General features: G+C 35.4%; 1 protein-coding gene across 1 annotated transcript in view; it reads left to right on the top strand.

Annotated features, from left to right (window-relative positions):
- The window catches only part of CDH12 (cadherin 12), a 544,062-nt gene that overhangs the window by 164,322 nt on the left and 352,856 nt on the right, over positions 1-26,884 (top strand). Inside the window, exon 2 of the mRNA XM_054059459.1 lies at positions 3,212-3,313. The gene's annotated coding sequence lies outside the window, so the exon portion shown is untranslated. The remainder of the gene's footprint in view (positions 1-3,211; positions 3,314-26,884) is intronic.

The following is a 26,884-nucleotide window of genomic DNA, read 5'->3' as shown; positions in this document are numbered from 1 at the left end:
AAATTAAACTGTGTGATATTTCACCAAATATGCAGGTTCTATATCACTTGGTACTTCATGCTGGTTCACAAATAGTAGTAATCCTGGCAGCAATAACTTCATTCTGTAAACATTTTCAGAAGCTTCTCTGTGAATGGGAGTATATTCCAGTGTATGCAAATGGTACTCTAGTTCCCAGTCAGTCTCCTCAGGCTAAATGACTAATTGAAACTGAAATCTATAGTTTGTATGCTCTATCTTTGCTCCAGCTAAGTAATCTGGGTATTTGCAGAAAAGAGTTTTTCAAATTTAATCAATGTAACTGAGGAAAAAAAATCGATAAGTTTTACAGAACCACTCCAGTCCCTATTTGCAATGAGTCATTGTGACCTTTTGTTCATTGCAAATGTTTCTGGTAAGAGGTACCAAACGATAAATAACTGGGGCTGTACACTGCATGTTAACAATATGTTTAAGGAAACAAGGTCTTGCAGTGCTAACACCAAAAGGCTGGATTCTTTATTTTTTCTTGGCTTTCCAAACCTCCTAATTAATTTCTATATTAGCAGACTCCTGCAATGTGAGTAGTTCTAGATGCATGCTTTGGCTGCTGTTTTTAACTGATATAAAATGTTATCGATCCATGAAGTTAATATTGTTGCTATCAAATCCAATTCAATGATGTGAAGAAAAATCAAGTTGTTCTGTTTTGGATTTTTCTATTAGAAAGTGGTTTCTGAGGCCCACGAAGCTTCTACAATGTTGAGATCCTTCTCTCCTTGGACTGTTCTTTTGGTTGCAAGTTTGTTTTCTGGTACCTATACACATTTTTTTTTCATGTAAAGGCCACAAGTAAATTCTTAAAAAGAAAAATTAACGTGAGTGATTTGGTAAGCCTGGAGTAAAGCATGTGATTCAAATACTACTTGCCTTGCTAAGAAAAGGAATTCTGCTGAGGGTAGGTTTGGTTATGGTGCTGGCCCCTTCCCAGATGTGAGGATTTTAAATGGTAGAAGGGATCAACATGTCCATCTGTTCTGAGTAGTTGAATAGTACCAGCTATTGCATTTAAAGTCAATTGCTCCTACAGTTACTTATTCTCAATAAATAAAATGACTTGGACATAAAAAAAAAAAAAATGTTGAATGGAAGTGATAATTTCAAACTCAAATACAAATAATTACTGAATAAATACTCTTTCCACTGAAGTTAAAGGAAATGCTGTGATATTTTTCTATTTCTATTATTTATTTATCTGTTGATTATCTAAGTGATTCAAAGAGATTTGCTATAATTGAATCAGCAACAGATTCAAAAATAGCAAGATTTGTACTATACTTGCTACAATGTTAAGTCAAATTACACACACAGAGATATGTACATGCATATACAGAGGTTCATAGATCCGAATACACAAAGGCTGACCTTCTCTCAAGATTAATGAAATATTCATTTTCAATGCATTGGCATATTCAGTGGGCAATTGTTGAGTTGTGAGGAGCCAGCCTCGCCCTTATCCTTGTCGTGCATTAACAGAAGACCCTCAAAGGCATTCCAGTTCAGGAGAAGATGCTATTCACAGCCCACTGTGGTCCAGGAGAGCTCAAAAGTTCTTGACTTATGATTGCTATTTGTATGGTTCCAGATGATTGACTTTGGTCAATATTTGTTACCATGACTAATGTTAGGATAACCATCATACTTTCTATGAGCTTTACAACTCCAGTACTTTGCAGGTATGTCTTGTCATCATTTCTCTGATTTAGGCAACAGATATAGCAGGTCATCAGGGGTGACTGATCATCAGTCCCTTTCTCCGCGGTCCTTTCCCAAGCATTACAGTTTCAGATATGTTAAGGGAGAGCTTTAACACTCTGAGTCACTACGTTTTTACGGTGGGAATTGTTTCCCCTAGCATGCCTGGCAGTCTGGATTAGCGAGTGACCCAAGGGGGAAGGGAGCGCACCACCAGAAGTGCAGGGAGTGGAAGTACTGCAAAACGAGTTATACTTTTACAAATATATAATTTATGTTTTCATATACTATTAGCTTCTGGTTTAATGTTTACTTCAAGTATGGAGATTTGGGTCATTAATGCCTGCATAAATGGTTTATTTCCCTTTGTGTGCATAATTAATCTGCAACTTCTGTGTTTTTAAATTTCTGAAAGACTTAATTTAATATAATCTGATATTTTGTCACAGAGTGGGTATTACATCTCTCTTCAGTAGCCCTTTATGAACACTGCCTGGGGTGTTAAAGAATGCAAATAGATACTCACCAGCTTAGCTGATTATCTTCTCTTGAGTTGTATCTGCTCTTATAGTTTTATATTTGGATGACATCTCTCTTTTAATATCCTTTCAGCCTTAGGTTTGGAGTTACTTTTTAAATTTCCTTTTTCTCTTCCCTCCTATTAATTTCTTTTTCTGTCCATCTGCATTTAGAAATTTCAGTATACAAATAACTAAACAAAAAATAAAAACATCAAGGAATTCTCCAAGTTTTAGTCCTACTGAAGTAATGGAAAACATTTTCTAGCATATATTGTTTTGTTTTCCTGATGTTCTAAGCAATGGATTGAGGTTCAACTAAGCAAGTGTCTCAGAACTGCAGTAGGAACCAGTTCAGGATGGGCTAGTTATGGAAGTTGCTTCTGCGAGAAAAATAACCACCCTGCCATATATGATACTGATGTATACCATTGTGGTAGTGACAAAATTGGCTGCAAGCCATTGTGAATAAAGAATAAAGCATTATAGGTGATGTCCCTAGCTCATATTATCACTCGTCCATTCTTTTCAAAGAAATCTTGGAGTGTTTATTTTCGTGCTGTGATGAATGATAGCTGACACAAAGGAAATCCAGCCAAGACAATAAATACAAATCAGAGCTGTATTGTGATGTTCTGCAGCAATGCTTACTGGCAGTGAAAATCCCACAAGTTTTAGATAGCTGTAAGGAATGTGAGCAGTTCAGTTCTGAATGTTTGCTCAACGGGGTCCATCTGCTTGAAGGGATTTCTGTGTCCTGCTCCTCTTCTTGCCCTATTCACACACAAGACAAAGCAGTTTTCTGTTTGTTTGTTGTTTAGTTTTTTCTTTTTCCCCAGACTGAATTCCATAGTTCTCCAATAACACACTGACTGGGTTTGGTTTTTTTTTTGCTGCTCTTTTAGTCTCATGAGAAACAACTGCTGACAATGACAACTTAATTTTGTATGTTTTTACAGATGATAGTGATCCAGTCAGTTGAGGATTGTGGTGAACAAGGCCAGCAAAGGTCTGAACTTCACTTCTGTAAGACCTTAGAAGTTGTGGCATCATATTCACAGGTAGACTCCTTAAAAACACTGTAAATGTCTCTATCATTTCCAAGAAACTTGTAATATTTGCGGTCAACTCATCATGTTAAACTTAATGAATTCAGTTCTCACCTTTCTGATCATTTTTCTATTTTGTTGTTTATATATTAAACCCAAATTAGTTTTAGGCTCATGAAACTGAGCTTGAGAAATCCAGAAATCAAGTATCTTTATTTCATATTCCAACAAATATATTTAATGCAATCCAGAGACTGTGCTACTATTGACCAATTGACTATTTACAAAGGCCTTTGCTGTATGTTACCTTTTCAAGGGTATTTCAATTTATACGCAGATTGGAGAAAATAAAAGTACCTTTGCAGTCTGTTCTGTACTTCTTAAAGAACAGAAACTAATTTTCTCTTCCTGCATTTTACTTTTACGATGTTTTTTTCTTGTAATTGCAGGGTGTTATTTTTGTCAAAGGATATTTGTCTTATTTCAAAGGCATACCTTAGCAGAACTATTTTCACAGTGGAAAAAAAAAAAAACCAACAGTTGCAGGCTTCCTTATGTTTACTAATATGCCATTGCCTACTTCAGTTGTTGCTTATGGAATCCACTATAACCTGCTTTTACTATATTCTTGGCAAGAATCTAATGCTAGAGATTAAAAAAAAATCTGTTAGAGGCAGGTATGAATCTCATTATGAATTTTATATCTTTGAAATTGATTATAATATATTTTGAGGTAAAAGCCTGAATGAGGTGTGTGGGGGTGTATTTTTTGGTGATGTGGTTTTGGTTGGTGGTCATTTTGGTTTTGGGTTTTTTTTAGAATTTTAGTCTAAGCATCGTACACTGGAGAACAAAGTGCAGGTGACATGGAATGATTAAATTCACTAATACTGAGTTATCACAGCTTTGTGAATGCTTACTATAAGCACTCATTTGCAGGTAGATATGCAGTGATGAAGATCTGGATGCTAATTTTCTGTGATAAAATGATACATAAAAAGCAAAAGCTGTGGATAGAAGTTTAAGTCTGATTGCAGTTTAATTTCAGGTGGGAAATAAGTGTAATATACAAAGGCTTTGATTTTTATTTAAAAAAATGATATTTTTCTTATAGTAAGACATTGTTCTGCCCACATTCCATTTTATGTGATCTTTAATTTCAATGGCTAACATATTTTTATACTGGTTAGTACTGTTTCATGGGTTTATTTTGGTAATTGTGTGATATGTCTTATATAAATATTTAAAAAATTGAAATGCACATTTTCCATAATATTCTAATGAAAACTTCAGATACAAAGTTGGAAGAGTCTGCATTCTAGGTTTTATCTGCTCAGGCCTGTCTTTTCTGGGTGTTGTCTGGGACAAATAGCACAATACAATTTTCAGTTACTTATCTTCTCTTACTAATGTCTGGGCTTCTGACATAGTCAGAAGTAATTAAGAAATTGAGATTATATCTCAATGGCTACCAAATATATAAAAAAAGCTTCTCTAATGTCAATGTTATCAGCACTGGTTATCTTGACTAGGCTTGCTGCAATTATGCCAAAAAAGCTTGGGATGTGACTACTACTTCTGCTTTGAAAATGTTTTTTTGGATGACACATTGCCATGCACTTTACCTTTAGGATGTCATTTTTTTGACACTTGGATTGTAATCAAAACTGCATGTTGTTTCAGGGCATTCAGATACACAGTATGAAAACATAATGAGAAGGATAACAGAGAGCAAATAATGTTGAATGTTTTTATTAATTTTTATCTTAAACTTGACAAGATCAGCACTTAGTAGAATACCTTCTGAGAACACTCATGTGTAGACAAAGATGAAACTTGCTGTGCTTTGTTGTGGTTGTAACAATGATTCAAAGTCCACTAAAATGGACCGACATAGAGGATAAATGGGACAGAGAGCAAAGACTGAGGGAAATCCATACTATAGTAATAGGGTAGCTGCATCTGTACTTTTGAAAAGCTTTGGATGTGGTTGTTTTTCTGGAGTTTTGCAGTCTTGGGCCGGTTACCTTAAGCTATGACTTGATATTGATAGAGACTTTGTGGAGTCAGGCACAAAAATAAGACTGTGTCAATAACTCTTTTTGTTTAACAAATTAAGAAAATGAGCTATGATCACCTTTAAAGTAATTCCTTACTGAGTTGGCACACAGCTGTATTTGCTGCTGCCAATGTCCAAAGCCATTCCACAGATCATCTGAAAGCCTGTCAAGGATATCCATCGTTTTCAGTTTCACATCGTCTACCAACAAAAACTGAGTTCCTTTGAGCACCAATTGATCTTTGGGAAGACACAGAAATTGCAGGGAGCCAGGACTGGCAAATAGGTTGGGTGCTTGAGAACAGTGATATTGTTATTAGCAAATAACTGCTTCACAGAAAAAGCACTGTGGGCTGGTGTGTTGTCTTGATGTTAACTCATTGTTCAGTCTTGCACACCAACAATTTCCAACCGAGTGTAAGAAAATATCTGTATTTGAACACTGAGCTCCTCTCATTGCATCTATTCATGCTCAGCGAAGTGATCAAGTTGAGCCTTGTCTCACTGTGACAGGTTAGAACATGTTCTATAACCATGTCTTTGTCTCTCCACTTCCAGTCTTGATTCCTGAGCTATACAGTTAGCCACATCGGTTTACGTCAGACCTCAAAAATTCTCATATGATATTATGAAATAAAGTTCTAAAGCATCAGGCTGTAAAATTAGGCACAGTTAAAAATTTTGCTTACAATTTAAATGGGATAAGTGATGTGGTTATCAGTGTTATGGTATAAGCTCCACTAGTTATGTTATTTTAGATGCACAAATCTATATCTATACTGCATAGGAGCTCAACTTTTCCATGAGTTAGACAAGCCTATATGGGTTTGAAAAGTTTATGTTGGTATATGTATATGTAAGGAGAGATATGGAAAACAGCATATTAATGAACATGTAATAGAGCAACAAAAATCTATATATTCATCTCATTCAGAATGGGTTTAAGTGTTCAGATATTTGGTTTAGCTACATAAACTCTCTTGAGTAAAATAAGCTCTAGATTTTTGAACTTTGAAGAGCTTAACATACAAAACAAGCATTATGTAGCTGTCTACTCTTTCCCTCACAGCCCATTTCCTCCCCTCCTTTTTGCTGTGAGTTTTTACACCTAAACACGTTTGAAAGTGTGCATGGCAGGCAGTAATCCAGGTCGTCGTAATATCATCCAGTCTGGCAAAACAAGAGTGGTAAACAAGGGAAAAAAAAATATCTTTTTGTTGTTATCGATGCGATACTACAGAAGAGACAAAGAGGCAGCTTGGTTGTGGGACAACAATCCATAATTTACTTTGCAGATGTCTCTGTAATTTAAGCAGCAGAGAGAACAACAGAACAGTTGTAGATGCTCTGGGGAAGGGATGCCCAGAGTCTCATAAATCATGGTAAGGATTAAAAGCAATGAACATTTATCTTCTTAACCTCGTAAAGCAATATTGCAAAGCCAAGGATTACAACTTACTGTGCATGTAATCTTTGTTCAGGGATAAAGCATGTCAAGTTTTTAAAAAGCTTCTCTCAATTAACAGTAGCACCTACCTTTTAAGAAAAGACAAAAAAGGGGGTTAAAACTGGTTTTAAAGAATTCCTACTATTAAAGGAATGCTTAACATTTAAAAAAAAAAAGCAAGAAAAAAAATTAATTCTGGGTGAAACCCATTGTTTTTTTCTAAGCCAAACAATAGTTTGCTTCTAATCCTTGCTCTTTAAATAAGTTCTAAATTATCCACTAATACATTAAAGTACTAAAGATATTTTACTTCCATAAGAAGAGTGCTGCTCTAGAGTGACTGAAAATTTTTGAAAGGGAAAATCATGTCAGCAATACCATGAGGAGGTTCTTTCATAGTCCAGCAAGGTGTGAAAAAAATAAGTTTTTATTTTTTTTTTTTTAAATATGATATGCAACTCCAAATCGTAAACATTATTATTGGGGAAAATAATACAGCAAAACACTGTTCAGCAGAGTTTTGTACTGCACCAGTGACAATAACGATGATCAACCTCCAATATGTAATGCAAAGATAGTAAAAGGGTGAAAAGTTTTTATAGGTTTGATCCAAAGTAATGGGCAGGAACTGAAGGAGAAAATAGATATAGACTGAGGCTACTTAAGAAGGAATAGAATTCAGGAGAAGAAGGAAAGCAGTAAGATTAAAAATACACAGTTCCTGGAAGCAGATTTCAGTGAACTCATATTATTAATAGTATCCTAAAAATGTAAATCTAAAGAGGTACAGGAATCAGTAGTTCTTTGGATAAATCTTTTTAATAGTAAAAAGAAAGTGGCAAGGAGAAGAAGAGTTGTCATCAGTGTTTACTGATCACTATTTTTATTACTCTGTTCTATCTTTATCTGTGATTAGGTGGGCATCATTTAACACCAGAGACCAGGATGTGCAAGTTCAGATTATATAGATCACTCTGTTATTTATTTTCGTGCTGTTAGAATGTGGTGAAACCTATCCCAGTTTACTTACAGAGCCAACTGAATCTTTGTCAGACATATTATCTCAAAAGAATCTTGGAGATGTTTCACAGAACATGAGCAACATCGATGAAGTTCTCACATAGTATGGTTAGACAAAATGATGCAGATTTATTTGAGTGCCAATTTTTAGTAACTTGCTTGTTAGTACAATATGCAGTCTGATTACTAATTTGTGTATGATATTTGGCTAGTAGGCTTAAGCAATAAAGTGTAACATCACCTGCTGGTACCTTTCCAGTTCTTGCATTTCCTTTAGACCAAGTCATGTTACTGTTATTCTTAGCAGACTGTATTTCTGTAGGCTTCAGCTTTTCTTCTAAGTGTGCTTATGAGCTGCCCTCTCACCTGCAAGTAAAGGATACGTTTTGTGGTCATTGCTCCTTCTTATTACCCTTCGTATGTTTTTAGGAAAGCCTTAATAAACCTGTAGTCTTTAGAGTTGTCTCCTTCATTCCCTTGATTCCAAATATTTATTCTGTCAGTTATTTCCAGGTTCTGGCATGTTTTAGAGAAGGTCACATATGTATGTATGAGATATTATTTTAATTTAGCAAACTAATTATTTATTCAGAAGTCCATTCCATTTTTTATTGCTATTCCAGAATACAGCTGCTTAAAGATCTTTGCATTAATTCTGATCCTTCTGAAGTCTACACTGGAACTACAGGCTTTGAATCGTCTGTTATTTAACAATGAGATTAGAAAGGGATTTCTGCACATTATTCCTTTGGGACCTATGAATAATAACTTTAAAGTCAGGCTATTTTGAAATCAAATGTACTAAGTGTTTAAAAACAGTTATGAAAAAAACTCATTTCAATGTTCTTGTTTAAGGAAAGAATAAAACTTTAAAACATCTGAAAATTAAATCTATCGCATGGATCAGAACTATAAACTAAATTAATCTTTGGTCTAGCTTTGTAGCCTTCAACGGTATTTTGATACAGCTCAGTGCTTTGACTATCTGGCTTCAATAGCTCAGACTAGTTAAGCTTTTGAAAATGATGAGACTTTGTATTTATAGGGTTTTTAAAAAGCAAAGGCAGGTAGGTATGACAAAATAAGCAAGCTTGAAGACATCTCTGAGACTCCTCTCAGAGATTCTAACTACTAACATTTTCTTTGGTAGTTAGCAGGATTTTGTGGGACCCTTCTTTCCCTTTTTTTAATTGTTGATTTGTTTACTGCTTATATTTTCATATCTTGATGTGTTCTGTTGCATTAATGCTGTACTGTCCCTTTGTAATTTGACAGAACATTTCTAACGGTATCAGATAAATGGATGGAAAGGCCAGAGTCCCAAAAAGGATTGTGCTGCTGAAAGAGCTGTTCTATTATGAGTTGGGAGACAATGTTCTTCTAGTTCTCTATTTACAGCTAAAAAAAAAATCCAAATAGCTTAGTATTTATTAATAATCTTTAGAATTGATGTGTCTCTGAATAGGAATGCTCTGATTTTGAAGAATGATGTTCCAGAGGGAGTTGTACTTCAAAATACATTTTTCTCTTCTGTGTTCTCTGAGCATGTATTTACTGCTGTCATGTAGAATACAACTGTCATACAGCATCTTTAAGTGAAGAACAGACTTGGCCCACATTGTGATTGCCATATTTCTATCTTAGAATTTTAAATCTTTAAAATTAAAAAAAAAATAATAAAATGGAAGACTGTGTAGCCTGAGGCTTCTGAGTGATTCATATGCTTGGGTTGTCTACAGACACTGACAGACATCACATTATAAGCTTTATACTCAATCATTATTTACAGAGAGTCTCTTCTAAAGAGGGTTTCCTGAATACTCACAGAAGATCACAATCACAAGAACATTGGTTTATCAACTGCTTCAGACTAGACCATTTGATAGCTGCTTATAAACAGTGCTGTGAAGTTTTATTGGCCTCAAACAAGACTTTCTGTCATCTCTTCAGGATAGCAGTGTCCTCTGATTTTGTCATGAAGATTGTACTGGAAATATCTTCCTGGACATCTTCTCTGTGGTGATTTTTCTTCTAATTTGACTGTTTTTCTTGCTCTTTTTCTTTTTTTTCCCCTTACTTCAAATATGTGAAAGTTCATTTAATTTCTAATATTCCGTTGGGATGTTTGATTGGCTAATAGAACACAAGATTCAGGGAGACAGAATTTGCTTATACATCTACCATGTTAGGCAAGAATGACACAGTTGTTATGAAAAGAATAATGGACTTGGATACTATTTGCACATAGACTTGTTTCTTTCTACAATTTCACGTGAACTTGAAGATGATTTCTTTTTCATCTAGGTTCTTTTTTCACATCATAAATGTGAGCTACATGCACAATTTTTCATCCTCATAAACCACATCATACTGCATTCATGAATCCTGGAATGGATCACTGGTTAAGGGTCCATGATTTATAAACACCATTAAAGTAAAACAGTGAAGGAAATAGCTGGCTAATTAGTGAACTGATAAAAACTATTCCTTATTTATCAGTCTTAACTTGGCCTAATGTAAATATTTTGTATTACTTTTAATAAAGCTTTATATAAATTGTATCATATTTGATAGATGTAGAACATGATATTTTAAGCAAGCAGGATGATCGGGTGCTGCTTACAACTATGTGTCCAAGACTGAGATTTTTGTAATCTTCACATGCACAAAAATATGGAGCTTTCAAAACTAGTTATTGATTTGTGATTCTTCAGAGTTTACTGCCAACTTAATAAAATTTTAAAAGACATTAATTTTCTGATCATGGGTCAATTTTTACCCTTTTTAACAAGCTGATTGAACAAATATTCAAGTTTCAAAGACTGTATGTGATTGAATTGTGACTCCCAAAAATGGAGTCTAAAACTAATTTAAGATGATGAAGTTCTTAAGGAAATTCTAAATTTACTTAATGTCATTGAAATGAAAGTGTTAAATTAAACTTGATGTGTGCAATATTTTTACTCACCTGAAAACAAATAATAGAATATTAAAATTTTTTATTGCAATGCCGCAGAAATAGCTGCTTAAAGAAATTGTTTCTGAACATTTGCAAGTAAAATAGATTGTCCAAGACTCTTAAGCTTTACTTCTGGAAAAAAATAAATAAATTAGAGGACTGATGGGGTTTTTGTTTGAATTTTTTTTGGTTGTTTTTGGCTTTTTTTAGCAATGAAGAATTGCATGAAAGTACATATTCATACTACTACTACTGAATAGTGGTACTTTGAATGTGTTAAAAAAGTGCTGGTGTCTTCAAAGGACAGATGAAAGTGTAAATCCAAACAAATTTTGGGTTTATTTAAATATTTTTTCCAGATTTTGGGGTTTTGCTGCAAATTATTTCGTACCAAGAGGAATATGTTTGATAATAGATGCCAAGGCTGTATTCATTTATCTCATATGGACATCAATAGTAAGCATAAGGGAGCTTCTACAGAGCTAGGTTCCACAAACTTTTATTTGCATTGGTGCGGTTAGCACTGATCTTGCAGGGCTTAGTGGTATTGCTCACAGAAGTACAAGATTTGTAAGGAATAGAGCTGGGGTTTTCAATTATAACACATCATATCCTTCTAAGAATTACTTAAATATGTATTTCCAGGATGGGATATTACAGAAATTCAGTTTGTTACAGTCCCCTGGGTAGATAAAATGTTATAAAAATTTCATTGGAACTTCATGGAGGAAACACAGATGTGCAAAAACATGCCATAAAATACTAAAATACCTGTTGTACAAGATCAGGAATATGTCACCTCTAATCTGAAGAACAGTCTATAAAAACATTCTTTCACTATACAGGGCAATTAAGCACATAGAGACTATGACAGGTTAATACACTATGCATGAATCATTCCTAAAATCAAGGAATTTTGGTCAATGTTTGAATTTGATTTGATCACTGGAGAAAGGCAAATTTTGCATACATCTTCAAAAAAGGCTAAAAAGAAAACACAGGGAACTGCGGTATGGACATCTTCTGTTAGCTTCTGAGGAATCATGAAATATCCCTAACTCCCTTGTCTGGGCCTATGAAGGAGGAGTTAGTGATTTGGAAGAGTCAGCATGGATTTACCAAGAGGAATTCATGCCTCACCAACCTGTTTGCTTTCTGTGACGACGTGACTGGATTTCTGGACATGGAGGAAGAAACAGGTGTTATTTACATTGCCTCTAATAAAGATAGCAACACTGTTAATTTTGAAAATTACTGGATGGGTGGAAAACTAGATGGATGAAAAGCTGGTGGGATGGTTTGGACCAGAGCATATTGGGTAAAGGATCATGTGCTACTTGAAGGCCTGTGATAAATGAAGTACCTAGGGGTCTAACCTGGGGCCAGCAGAGGTGCCATCTGGGTTGTATTCACAGGGGCACAGACAGGAGAATGAGGGAAAAGGAATATCCTACTTCCGCTCAGAACTTTTGACACCTCATCTAGATACTGCATCCAGTTTTGGGTCTCCCAATGCAAGAAAGACATCAACTAACTGAAGTGAGATAAGCAGAGGATCCCAAGAGGTTCGGGAGCTGGAGCACTTGTTCTTTGAGGAGAGGCCAAGGGATCAGGGCTTGTTCAACCTGCAGAAGAGACTATTTTGTACAGCTTCTTGCCCATACCAACAAGTAGGTTAGCAAAAAGATGGAGCAGGCTCTTTAACAGGTGTGCATGAGGGAGAATGAAATGTATCAGGCGCAAGCTGAAACAAGTGGGGTTCAGATTGGATATAAAGAAAAACTTTTTAACTCTGGGGAGAGTCAAATTGAGGAACAGATTTCCCAGAACACTGTTAAGCCTTCATTCTTGGAAATACTAAGGACCAGATGGATAGAGCCCACAACATGCTGGTTTGACCTCACAACTTACCCTACTCTGAGCTGAATATTGGACAAAAGATATGCTGATGTTCCTTCAGTCTGAGTTATTCAGTGATTCTATAAATAGTGCCGGAGACAATTGTTCATCTCTATTCAGCTTTATTAATACTTTGTAATGTTTTGATCATTATACTTAGAAAAACATGAAGAGTTTCCCAAAATAACAAGATATCTGATTGGTTAAAAAAACCCCACACACGACATGAAAGAACCTTTGAATAAGTATGACTCTAAAGTCTAAAGAAGAGAAGATTGGATAAATGAGAAATCTTCATTTGACATGATAAACTCTTGTAAAAAGGGGAGAGTAACCTGTTGTTGAGATTCCAGACAAGTAGAGCAAGAATTAAGTGCTTTCTTACTTTATAGAAAGAACGTATTGGATTACACATAATTAATAAAATCTTATAATGGCAAAAATACCACTGAAATGAACTCTATAGGAGAAGTATGAAGTCTTCATTATTAGAGATATTTAAGAATAGAAGCATCTGTCAGAAACACAGAGATTTCTGAAAGTAGAAAAGGGAATATATAAATATATTTCATATTGTGCATGCATAGACTATGCTAAAATGATTTGAAGCTTTCCTGACTTCAAGCCCCTATTGTTTGCAGTATAACTGGGAGGTAATTTAAAAAAAAAAAAACAAACCCAACAAAAAACAATAAACTTCAGACAGTGAGAGTGTTAGGATTTGTTCAAACAGTGACTTAACTGTCAGTTTCATTGCTTTTCTCTGTAAGATTTATGTCACAACATGTTAAAAAATAGCAGTACATTTTTACACGTCTTCATATAAAATTCACTATCTTCTTTAAATTGCGGCAGCCCAAGTTCTAACATTCACTATGTATATCTTTAAATTCTTCTAACAAAACACTGATACGATGCCTATTTTTTATTTTTTTGCAGCTTGTTAAAAGAGTGAAAAGCAATTTATCATCATTTTTCAAAGTTTTGTTATCTGAAATAGAAATAATGGCTGTAGTTTTAAGTGAGTTCACCCTCTGTTTTTTTTATATAAAGAGCAAATTTTTCTGTTACCTGTGTGTGAAAGTAGAATAGTCTACTCTGAAGCATATATATTTACAGCTTGAGGAACAGAGTCAGCATAAGGAATGTGGTCTCTTCTCTGCATGAGCTGCATCAGATGTTCCTTCTTATGCAGCATCTTCCCTTGTCTTCCATTTTGTGCTGCCTCATACACTGAGAGAAGTGTTCCTTGAGAAAATACACACCTTTTTCTTTGTCATTTCTTTGTGCTTAAGGAAATGTAGTAATGTGACATGAATTGTTCATTCTTTGGACAACCTTGTGTTATACTGATAATTTAATGCTGAAATTGTGAGTATACTCCATTGTGTAGATCAAGAAGTCAACTCATGACTGACTGAGGAGTAGGCAGTCCTGCTCATGTGTTTCAGAATCATAATATTACAGTTTCCACCATGCAGGCAGGGTAACACAGCATCGTCTTAAGTAGAGGTTTCTTATGCTTCTTTTGACTCTGTCAAAGCTAAAGCTAAAGGCTCTAACCCTTGCAAGATTGAAGGCTTTAAGTGAAATTAATTATAAAGGGAATAATGTCTCTCCTTTATTGTCAAGGCTGATAACTACTCTACAGATCAAATCTCAGTTTCAGTCTGAGTGGTCCCTGAAGCAGATGTGTCATTTTGTGTGGTCTGAATCATATGAACCAAGCACTTTTTACAATGTGATAAGTAAAGAAATTTTATTATGATATGCTCTCTGCACTCCGGGGTTTTTTTGAATGCTATTTTGCTCCACAGTCCTGTTGTATCTCTTGCTTTCAGTCGTACTTCACAGACCCCACTGTAAACTGATTAAAAGCAATCAAAGCTTTGTAATTGTAGACTATGATAATTATAGTGGTATTTCATTCATTTGAACATGCGACAAGGGGACAACAGAAAACAGCTAAAATACTGTTTTAGTTTACTTTGGTTTAGTCTTCTGTTGGATGACTGTTATCAAGCGTAATGTATGCATGGCTGATGATTTCCCTGTGAAAATACGAGCTTGTACTAAGAAAACACCATGCTAAAGGACAGTTGCAACTTTTCTTATGATTAGGTATGGGGATAGTGCCTGTTGGATGAGTGCATGTGCTTAACGCCTGATGACATTGGAAGATATAAGTGTTTTGATTGATTTGCTTACTCTTCAAAGTGTCAATAATTGTATTTAAAGCTGTGACTCATACGAGATCTCACTGTCTAAGGTTTTGCCCTAATCACTGACAGTTTTACGTGAATATAATCAGTAGGGAGATCTTCACAGGCCCTTTCCCTTCTAATTGCCTCATCTAATTGACAAGAAAGACATACTTATTAGAACAGACTGGGGAATTTCCATTTCTTATTGAAGTCTCTTGTATTCTCTTGTTTGGCATGTATTTTTGGAGGTTGAGTTTATGCTACAAACCACTGTTAGACGTTTTTATTGCTCATTTAATTTAAGTTAAATTTTACATTAATTTATTTCTATTAATGAATATGGTAGTAGCTCTCTAAATTTAACTGCATTACATACTAATATATAAAATATTGTGTTATGACATTATGAAATTTGTGAACTTTGCAATAAAGGCTATTGAAGCTGTGTAGTAAGTACATTAAAGGAAATATGAAAGATTAATGACCCAGCAAGGTTGTTAGTTTAGATTTATTATGGTTGTAATCACGCCTACCAAGACCTTTGAAATCTGCAGTTCATTTTGCATCCCATAACTTACAATATAAAGATCAGGTGGGCTTGTTGACTTTATGAGCTATACAAGTGAAGTACAATGAAATATTATTAACTGAAGCTCACTTAGCTTCGCCTGACATATGGTGAATTGCATAAGTTTTTCTATGCTGAACTGGGCACTTTCGTAGTAAATATGTCTTCCTATTGTTTGCTGGTTTTTTCATTATTGAGGGTTTGTGGTTTCTTTCTGAAAGTGGAAATATCTGTATCATGCTGAGCAAAGTGTGTGCTTGCAGCTGCTGTAGATCCTTGGCAGTAGTAAAGAATAATCTCTCAGGGAGGTTTTGGTGTATTGCTAGCAAGAAGAATTCTCTAGTATTTTCCTCTGGCTCTATCTCATTTCAAATGGAAAGCTCAAACAGACCAACCCAAAAGCTTTTTATTCCTTATTAAAGGAAGCAAAAGGAAGATGGAAAAGGAATACTGAAACACTGTAATACTTTGCATGGAAACACCTTGTACAAAATGTGTTAAAGCCTGACCTGCTCAGCCAAAAAGGGAGGGTAAAGGATTCTTTGGATATCTGCACAGCAAGTCGGAGGCCAAAAAAACACCCCAGGGCAAATCCAAATCCAGTATTTATTTTGGACATAGCCAAAATCACAAAGCAGATACTCAAGTTCACTATGAATCACAACTTCTCAAATTCACAGAGCAGATTTCAGTCTGCTCAGATCACAATCTGATACCTTAAATGCAGCCAAAGTTGCTAAACAAATTACAACACAACTCTGGTGTAATCTGATTCACTGAAGTGCCAAGAAAAAAAGAAGGCATGGTAAAATAAGGGAAGAGATCAAGAACAGGACAAGACAGAGAAAGAGAGAGAAAGGAGTAGCAGGGGAAAAGAAAAAAAAAAGTCACCACTACTGACAACTTAGAATTCATATCTTGAATTTGGGAGAAGAGCGAATTGTTGCTTAGGTTCATAAGTCTTATAATATTTCAGCATTGCAAATCAGAGTGGGAGGGAAAAAATTAAGTAAATCAAAATTGCCCTAGTAGAAAATTCATCATTTTAGAGTCTGTATTGAGTCATATGTTCTTCCACAGTTCCATGATCTTTCAGGGGTACTAATACTATAGTGTAATCACTGATTATGAAATATATGAAAGATGATATAATCAGAAAGTAAAATGTATAAGTCCTATGTGCTACAATAGTATTCAATTACCACAGCACCTTCTTAGCTAGAAACAAGGAATGAACTGGTGAGGCACTAAGAATGTGTAGTAAAATATAAAACACCTTTCTACCACTGTGATTTTACATAAGGCGTGAAAGAGTTCTTTTGTGACTAAAGCAAGGAGTGAGCTAAAAAGAGCAAATATTGAATAATGAGAAAGTGCTTGCAGTCTGATGAGAAAGTTCTATAGAGAAATTTATATGAAGAAAAGCATATATTAAACAATGTAATACATTTCTACTTACATGGTAAGCTGTTGGTATGAGTGAGAGAAACGAACTACTGTGGGTAAAAACAGGATACTACATACATTGAAGTAACACAATAACAAGAAGAAATGGAGGACGCCTTTTACAGTTTTATGTATTCTTTGTAATGTACATTCCTGCTGCCCTCCCCATACATGTACAAATCAATTATAAGGTGCCTTAATATATCACTTACAGTTGGGTTTATGATAAATGTTGATGAATTTCAGTTTTTTTTCCTTAAATTCATTGCATTTTATACCATTTCGTAGGGTGTTCATGGCAAGAAAGTATTTTTGCACCAATTTATTTGTAGTTGCAATGAAGAAAAAAGTTTGCCTGGGTTTTAAGAAATTGGGATGGCCAGGATTTTAGGATAGCTTCTGAAGCATGTGTGCCCATTTCTTTGAATCTCTCACGATGGTTTTACAAATGATCCGTATAAAAGGGTTTTTATAAATCCTCAAGCTTTAAAGACAGTCTCTGATTTCTTTGAACACTTTTTTTTATGTTATTAATCAAATTAAGGTAATCTTGTTCCTAGAAATCAAAACATGAAATTGAGTTTTGACAGCTTATGTTGCTGCTGTATGAAACCTCTTTCCCATCTCATGGGATTTTTTTGCTATGATATATTTTAAGACAGGTAGCATTTCTGATCAGTTTATCAGTTCTTTGCTATGGTTGGTCCTCCATAGAAGTATGATGCTGAATTTACCCATGTATTTGGTAATGTTGTTCTGCTTTTAAGACTTTGATACTTAAATCATTGACTTTTTTCATGTGTAAGGGTACTGCAAGAGCCTGTGGCTGAGTGGATGCTGGGAATGAGGGGGTGTGTATAGGGGATTGTGGGTCAGAGCAGGATCAACATTTTAATATGTGTATTTGGGACTGACAAACTATTTCCTACAATTCAGAGATACATATTGGCCATTATGAGATTTTCTTTGTTTAGCCTTGAAGTATTATTTGGTGACAGAAAGTTAAGTAATTATCTATGTTGCTGTGAATATTATTGTATTATTATATTACTATGCTGTGCTTTCATAGATTCTTGTAGCACCAAGTTTGTTTTCTGTAGCTGTACATTTTAATAATATGAATTTTCAAGTGTTTCTTAAAGTTTGTGGTGCAAGTTTTTGTATATGTCATGTTTACATGACTTCTTACACTTCAAAGTCCACTGTGAGGAGTTGAAAAGCTACTACTACACCAACTATGAGAAGCTTTGTTGCAATTATTGCTAAATAATGCAAAATAATCTCTAATCAATCTATAAAGCATAGAATTATTTTCAAAGGCACTATTACCATCAGTTGTTGTCATGACCCATGTAGAAAGAGAAGCTGATGTACTAAAATTGCATAAGTAATACTTAAAACACGATCACTTTATTTTTTCTCAGGATGTGCTGACAATGAGTTCCAGAATATACAGTCAGCATTTAGTGCATGCTAGAATAATAGGATAAAGTCATCTTGACTCATACGTAGAATTAAATACCACAAGACTGACTACAGAAAGTGCTTGAGTAAAGAATCATGAAGTACAGTTGAGATTTCCCTTTTGTATTTAAGTAACAGCTGAAGTACATAAATACACATGGTATCATGTGGTTTTAATTTATATCTACATAAAAGATAAATCTGGTTTTGGCATTGTAGATTCAGAAAAAAATCAAAGCAGGAAGGTGTCTCTGGAGGTCAATAGTCCAACCTCTTGCTTAATACAGGGATAACATTAAAAGATGCTATCACAGTTCCTGTTGAAAACCTTATTAAAAGCAAGGTAAATGATGTCACTGCTTTCATTTTCCTCCACAAAGCTAATAATTCTATTGTGAAAGGCAATTAAGTACAACTCAGCTTGATGCTAGCCAGCATGGATTCGCATTTCTCAAAGCCAGTTTTCATGAGTACTACCCCTTAATTTTCTAAAAAGACTGAGCAGAGCCCAAGAAACCCAAAGCTCCTAACATCATTCCTCATGGCTTTTCTGAAGCTGGGTATGATGTTCACATTTCTTCAGTCATTTGAGAGTTTCTGCAGTTGTGACAAATTTTCAAGGATGGTAGAACACAGCCATGCTATGACATCGGCTTGCTTCCTCAACACTCTTGAAAGTCTCTCATGTACTATGTCTGAATTCGATCAAGTTAGAGACTCTGCTGAGGACAGTATTTTTCTCCTCCGAGACTCTACTGTTGGACATATGGGTCTACAAGACTTGAGATCTGCCATTAAATTTTGAGGTGAAAAAAGTACCTCACAGTTTTCTATGTCCTTCCTCACACAGTCATCTGTCCCATTTTGCAGAGGGTCCACAGTTTCCTTGTCTTTTTCTAATGATGCATCTGTAGAAGTCCATCTAGTTGCTTTTTCCATTCCTTGCCAATTTCAGTTCCAGCGAGTTTTGACTCTTAATGTGTACTCAATATGCCCAGGCAATGCTTCGGTACTTATCCTCAGTTGGCTGTCTTTGCTTCTGCCTTATATTAAAATGTTTCTTTTTGTGTTTTAAATTTTGTGAGTTCAAGCAAGCTGATTTCTTGTCATGCCTGCTTATTTTCTTGCATATTCTTGTGTTTTGAGGAGGATATCCTTGAAAAGTAATGAGCTCTTCTGTCTTCTTCCACCCTTCAGAATGGTTTCCATTTGAATCCTGCTTCTCAGTTTCCTAACCAAGCTGAAGTTTTTTTTTTTCTTCTGAATTTATTGGCAGCTTTTCTATGTTTACCTCGCTCACTTCTCTCAGGATCTAAAAAGTCTTCCATGTCATGGTTACGGCCATCAAGTTTTCAACGACTTTCACGTCTGCATCCAGTTCTTATTTGTGAGTAAAGGGTCCAACAAACTGTCTCTTCTAGTTGTCTCATCCAGCACCTCCATAAACTATGGTCCTCAACACTCTCCAGAAACCTCTTTGATTGTCTGGGGCCTGTTGCACTCTCAGTAGATGTCAGTGATCAAAATCCTCTAGGACCTACAACTGTGAGGTTTCTTCCATTTGTTTAAGGAAGGCTTTGTCTACCTGCTACTCTTAATGAGACTGCCTGAAGCATCCACCCACAACAATGTCTCTTTTCTTGGCCTTTTCTTCTGATTGCGGCATACTAGGGCTCCTTAGACATGACACCTCTCCTATAGCAGGGTCCTGTGTGTTTATTTGGGTTTTCTAAGTAGCCTCCCTTCACCCCAAACTCCAAGCAGAGTTTAGCTCTCCCAGAGAAGAGCAACGAAGCTGGTGAGGGGGCTGGAGAACAAGTCTTTAAAGGAGCAGCTGAGAGAGCTGGGGTTGTTTAGCCTGGAGAAGAGGAGGCTGAGCGGAGACCTTATTACTCTCTACAACTACCTGAAAGGAGGTTGTGGAGAGGAGGGAGCTGGCCTCTTCTCCCAAGTGACAGGGGACAGGACAAGGGGGAATGTTCTGAAGCTACACCAAGGGAGGTTCAGGCTGGATATCAGAAAAAAAAAATTTCAAGGCACGAGTCATCGGGCACTGGAACAGGCTGCCCAGGGAGGTGGTTGAGTCATCTTCCGTGGAGGTGTTTAAGGAACGGGTGGATGAAGTACTTAGGGGCATGGTTTAGGGAGTGTTAGGAATGGTTGGACTCGATGATCCGGTGGGTCCTTTCCAACCTGGTGATTCTATGATTCTATGATTCCTAAAGCCTATCTTTTCTAAAGAGCCTTTCACCATCCATCACTTCTTTACGGTTTTGTGAACTGTTGCACAGTATGTGTTCTAACTTCAGTGAGGTCCTAGTCTTGCAAATGGCATGGTTTAGTGGTTGATAGGGATGGTTAGACTCGATGATCCAGGAGGTCTTTTCCAACCTAGTGGTTCTATGATTCTGTGTGATTCTCCAATTTGTTTCATAGTACAAATTAGTGTACAGGCACTTCAGATGGGCACTTGCAGCGCACACTCCAGATTAGCCTGTATCTTCATGGAAGGTGTGAGAGCCACTTTTGTTGCCACATATGCCGTTACCTCCATATGTCAATTTATCTGTAGGATTTTGTCTACATTCCTTGATGAAGCTAGATAAAAATCACCATGATTACAAAGCTTGCTGGCAAAGGTGCCCTTGCTTCTTTCCATTATGTCGTTTCCATCTCTCCCTGGCAGTCCTTGCTCCTTGAGAAAGATCCTGTGATTCCATACATTGAAACCCTAAAGAAAGCACAAAACATCCGACCAAGGGTTCATATGTAGAATATGTCTCATTCTACCTGGGCTGCAAGTACACTAAAGTGTCTAAACTCAGAAAATAAAGGTGACTTAGAAAATAAAACTGTTTAGCAAAACTGACTTACATTCTGTCAGTGAATTTCTGTGTTTTGTTTTGTTTTTCTTGTTCTGACTACATTCTTCAGATTACAAGTGATGTTATCTGTCATATCCAGATGAGATTCCCATATCATTTTCTGGTTGATCTGCTTTTCTCCAAAACCCTCATTCAAGGAAAATCTTTTTATTTTTTCCTCTTCCATTGTATGGCTCTGAAAATACCCTCTACAATTTCCTCAGTAGGTTGAAAAACACCAAGTAGACAGCACAGAAAAAGCAAGAACTGAAATCCTGCTTTACTAAACGCTTACTGAGCCTGGATGAATATTTCAAGCAAGGTCTGGTAACAATTCCAAGCATGAAGTTATAGACTGCCAGAAAGATATGGGTTGGTATATGTTTTAAAGCCATGACTGATCTGTATGTAATACTCACAGAACCTTTTCATTAAAATATATTATTGCCTTTGTACAACAAGCATTTTCTGTCAGTGTAATCATTTTTCATATGCTACTTTCCATATGTGGGTTACAATTATGAAACAAACATCCAGGGTGTACAGGAATCATAAATTAAATCTTGTATTTTGTTATTTTAGAGTCACCTAGGATAAATCTGTTCTCCTGCTTTGTTTTGTGTTTGCTTGTTTATTTGTTTTTAATCATGACTGCTTTTCTTCAGGTGTTCTACATCAAATAAAATTTAACTGGCAGTTATACTGCTTTGTGTTTTTTATTTGTAGTTTATTTTTTTGATATTTATGTGATAGAAGAATTATAAGACTTTCTTAAAAAGTTTTAGGGTTCTCCTCTCAACATTCAACTGTCACTTTATTTCATTCTGAAGTTCGACATGGAACATCACCTGGTTATGTGTTCTGGATTGAAATTATAGAAGTCCCACTGAATGATTAAAGACTTGCCAAATTATATGTGCATGTATGTTGGAGAGGATAAAAGCTAGGGGAGGGAAATGGAAATTTAAAAGTCCATCTCTACTTTTGAAATATGTATGTCATGTTATACACTAGTAATAATAGTAATAATAATAAATTGGCAAGAGTTTGGTGCCATTTAGCAAAACCTTATATGGAAGATATAGAGTGGCTGTTAAAAGGGGGAGGTCTGCTGTGTGTATATTGCTACCTTTTATGCAAATAGCTCCGTGGTTGTCAAAATCAGGTATCAAAGAAAATAATTCTACAGCTCACTGAGCCAGCCTAGGCATAAAGAGTTGTGGAATTCTGGAAGTAAAATTATACACAAGTAATTGCTAATAGAATTTTAAATTGAATTTTTATCTAGTACAGCCTTTGCATGAAAGTATTTTCAGAAAAGATATTTAAAAAGCAAATGATTTGCTTACTATCTACAATTGCACAGAGAAACAGAATCTTTTTCCGTTCTGATAGTTTTTTACTATTTCTTATGGAAGTTTAGAGAAATACAGAGTAGGTATAAATTCCACTGCATGCTCAAGTCCAGTTATTTTACCAAATAGTTTTTATTACTTACCACGTACTTTTTAGAGTAGGATTTAGAAGACAGATCTTCATTCCACCATACTTTCCTGCATCTTGCTTGTTCTACAATTCTCTGTTAATGGATGAACAAAATTATGTTATTTTGTAGAAAATAAAACTTAACAATACTTGAAAGCTCTTCTTATATTACAGTATATCCAATAGCCTGGTATGAGACATTTTGCTGGATTGCAACTTCTCACACAAAACTATTAAATGCATCTTTCCCGTGTTTCATGCAATTTCTTTATCCACTACCATGATAATAGAAGAGGGAGCAGTACTGTTCTTTCTTGCAACAATGAGTCTTAAAATAAAACTGTCATCATTTCTATACTTCTGTGGAGCTTATTCGCTAAATGTGAGTACATCTCTTCCTCTCAAGGAGTCTTTGCTTGAAGGTATAGGCTAAGTGGTCCAGAGAAGCTGAGGCAATTCTGTATGAGTGCAAAAGCACTCAAGCAATGTAGCTGTTAATAATGTGCATACTTCCTAACGATAAAACTGCTTAGCATTACAATTCATTCTAAATGCTGTCAGGTTGTTTTTGTTTGTTTGTTTGTTTGTTTTAATCTTGTTGTTAGTTCTGTATTTCTAAAAGAGAGATAGGGAGATTATTAACTTCACTGTATTGAGCCTATGCAGTTAAGGTTCATAGATCTCGTGTTTGTAAAGGGAAATAAAAAACTGAATATGTGATTGTAAGAAGCACCTTTATTAACTTTGTCAGTCACTTCACATGAGATTTAGTTTAGCATCTGCCCCTAACACATCCTTTATTTTATATATTTTTTTTAATTCAGTTCCAAGATGCTTTCACTTATTGCAGCAAATCTCAGCTGCTTATTTGTTACCTTTTACACTATAGAGTCAAATATAATTTTAATCTGTTCTTGGAACCCACTTGCTATCTTGCTATAGGGACTTATTTGTGTGATACCTGTTTTTTGTGTCTGTTATAGTTGGCTTTTATTACCACCACAAAGAAAGAAGTACATATACAATGTATTAGACAAGGAAGCAAAGAAAGTGTCAGGAGCAAAAGAGGAGATGAAGAAAAGATGGAATAGACAATGGATGCATTAGATTTTTTTGGGGGGGTGGTAAGGGGGCAGGGAGGGTCAGGAAATCTCGCAGGTGAATGAAGAGGCACCCAACATTTACCAAAGCATCAGTTTTAACTTTCATATTTGGAAACATTCTACTCAACTGGCTTCCAGCATGAAATCACACTTTAATAAATCCTGCGAATGGAATTCTTGCTGTAATTGTCAGCCTATTACAACCTGCGACTCAGATGGGGACTTCTAGTTGTTGCTAAAGAGGAAATCTTTTCTCCATGACTTGATACAATGAAGTTGTTATCCCAGGCAAAAAAAACCCCAAACAGCTATAGGGGAAGTAAAAAGTTATTTTCCATCTCTCTTTTCTTTATTTGTAGGTGCTTGAATAACATAGTCTTGATTCTGTGGATGGTAATAGGGATGGGTATAGATTTTGCTTATAAAATTATAGATTTTGCTTATAAAATTATAGATTTGCTTCAAAAGCAGGTAGTTTTTAAGGTTTTTATATTCAGGCTCTCTTTTAATGTAGCAAAATGTGTATGTGTGTGTGTTTTGGGGTTTTTTTAGGAAAAAAAACACAGAGTGAGTGAGCTAAAATGGTACATTAACTGATCCTTACATGCTGATGATGGCATTCTGCAGTTTTTAATTATAAGATTAGAGAAAATACCTTCAAAGCAGTTATATTCGGTGATTATATCTAGATATTTCTCTACTGCTTTTTTTTTGTTTATTATTATTGAAGTTTTTTGCTTCCCAAGCCATTGCCTTCATCTAGAAAAGATAAAACTCAGAGTATTTCTGTGATTTGCTATGAATACTGTTGTGATGTCACAGCGCACAGTGAAACTTAAAACTGGGAAACAGCTTTATTTAAATAACATGTTGTAAACATATACAGTAGAATTGCATAACAGACTGTGAATCAAACCTGATTATACTTCTGGTCCACAAATTACCACTAAGAAACACATTTTGTCTTATACTTCTAATGATTTCACATATGTGAACGTATAGTCATACTTTATTTCAAGTGAATGTAAAAGTAGGTTTTGTTATCTATGTTATTGCAACTAATCTCTGGGGTTCTTTTAGTTAAATACATTTACTCCTAATTGTATCATTTCTTCCTTCCTTTCTCTCTCTTTCTTTCTTTCTTTCTTTCTTTCTTCCTTTCCCTCCCTCCCTTCCTTCCTTCCTTCCTTCCTTCCTTCCTTCCTTCCTTCCTTCCTTCCTTCCTTCCTTCCTTCCTTCCTTCCTTCCTCCTTCTCTCATTGACAGGATGTATTTTAGCATAAATAAATGCATGTTTTTGTTGTTCTCAGTTTCTGGAATTTCACAGGATAAGTTGTTTTCCTTCTTGAGTTTGAATATTTTTATTGACAGGAAACAGAATTAGGTGCAGTTCCATAAACATCCTCTCAGGCAGCACTACAAATCTGAATAAAGAAACAAAAGAACACAAAACAAAATCCTTCCCAAACAAACATAAAAAAGCTCCCTGTGCAGAAGTCTAATTTCCATTCCTCTGCCATGGAGTTAATATGAGGAGATAGGCTAAGCAAGAGTGCAGAATTTCAAAACTACTAATAGGAGGCAAACCCCCTTTGCATTCTTTGTCAGAGTAATAGTAATTATAATGTCTTTAGTAAATATTGTTCATATTCAAAATATTTTATTCAGACCTGTATTGCTCTTGCCTGTGACTTTTCATATACTTATTTCATTTGAATTTCATTGTACACTTCAAAATATATTCAGCAATGAGTACTTTGAACTGTGTTCAAAGGAGCATCATAATATTATTGAGAATTATAAGGATATAGTTTCCTGAAAACTGTGGAGGAAATGAGAAAAAAAAAAAAAAGCAAAACCAAAACAACATTCTCCTCTCTAAATCTAAAGTAAAATGTTATGCACAAATGAAGTTTGACAGTGGTCAAAACTTGGAATATGAAAGGAATAAATCTTTGTAGTCTATATGCCAGCAGAGATGGATTAGCATAGAGTTCAACAAGTTTTAATACACAGTTGAAGGTTCTTAATAGAAAGTGGAAGTTCTTCAGCCTGAGGTGACTTGTATTGCGGCATTTAATTTCCAGTCCCAACTACAGAATTCGGATACATTCCAGAGGTGGTCTTTAAAACTGTTCTTATCCCTTGAGCAAACATTTTTGAATGAAAGATAGTATCATCCACACCTCCTCTGGATATCAACACAAAGGTACATCCTTTGTGCTTCTTGTTACAGGTCTGTAATGGAAAAGCAGAGTTTTCTCTCCTAGGGCATTTTTGTTTCCTCTGTAGATCCAAGAAATACTAAGCATATAATAAGCACTGATTGAAACTTCTTGATCAATTTTGCCTATTAGTAGCAAAAAAGATGCAAATGATACCATATTAGATTGCATACTACATGCAATAAGTAGTTAATAATATAGGAAAGCCAAAGCCCATTTGGAGTTGACTTTGGCAGGACATGTAAAAGGAAACAAGAGTGGATTTTACAATTATGTAAACAGCAAAACAAACACTAGGAAAAATGTGAGCCTGCTGCTGAATGCTTCTGGGTAGCTACTGACAAAGCACATGTTTAAGGCAAAGATACTTAATGCCTTTTTCCCTCAGACTTTCTTGGTATGCTTTTTCTAATATATTACTATAATGTATGTATGTTTTATTAAAACAATAGAAGATGGAGCCATTGGTCCATCTACACACTGAAGAATTAGGAAAAGCTGAAATATGAATAACCTTATTTATGGTTTATAGTGTTCTTGCCAGTGAAACCTAGTCAAAGCTTCAATCAGTCCTGTAGATAAGAACAAATCAACCAAAGCTATCCCTCTCTAGTCTTGTTAGAGTAAAGATTCTGTTGTCAGGAGCTGTCTAAAATGAAGGGTAGCAAGAGCAGTTCATGTGTTTCCAGCTGAACCATAAGTGACACACGCTGGTGTAGCACACAGATATCATTAAATTATACATCTTTATGGCATACAGATCTAAAACCCCTCATGTTAGTTATGTAATATGAGATTTATATTTTTCCTTGTCTTTTTCATAAAATGTACATACAAGTC

This window comes from Cuculus canorus, chromosome 2, assembly GCF_017976375.1.
Source record: "Cuculus canorus isolate bCucCan1 chromosome 2, bCucCan1.pri, whole genome shotgun sequence".
Classification (NCBI taxonomy): Eukaryota; Metazoa; Chordata; class Aves; order Cuculiformes; family Cuculidae; genus Cuculus; species Cuculus canorus.
The sequence above is the reverse complement of the archived record's forward strand: the minus strand, read 5'-3'. Positions and strand labels throughout refer to the sequence as shown.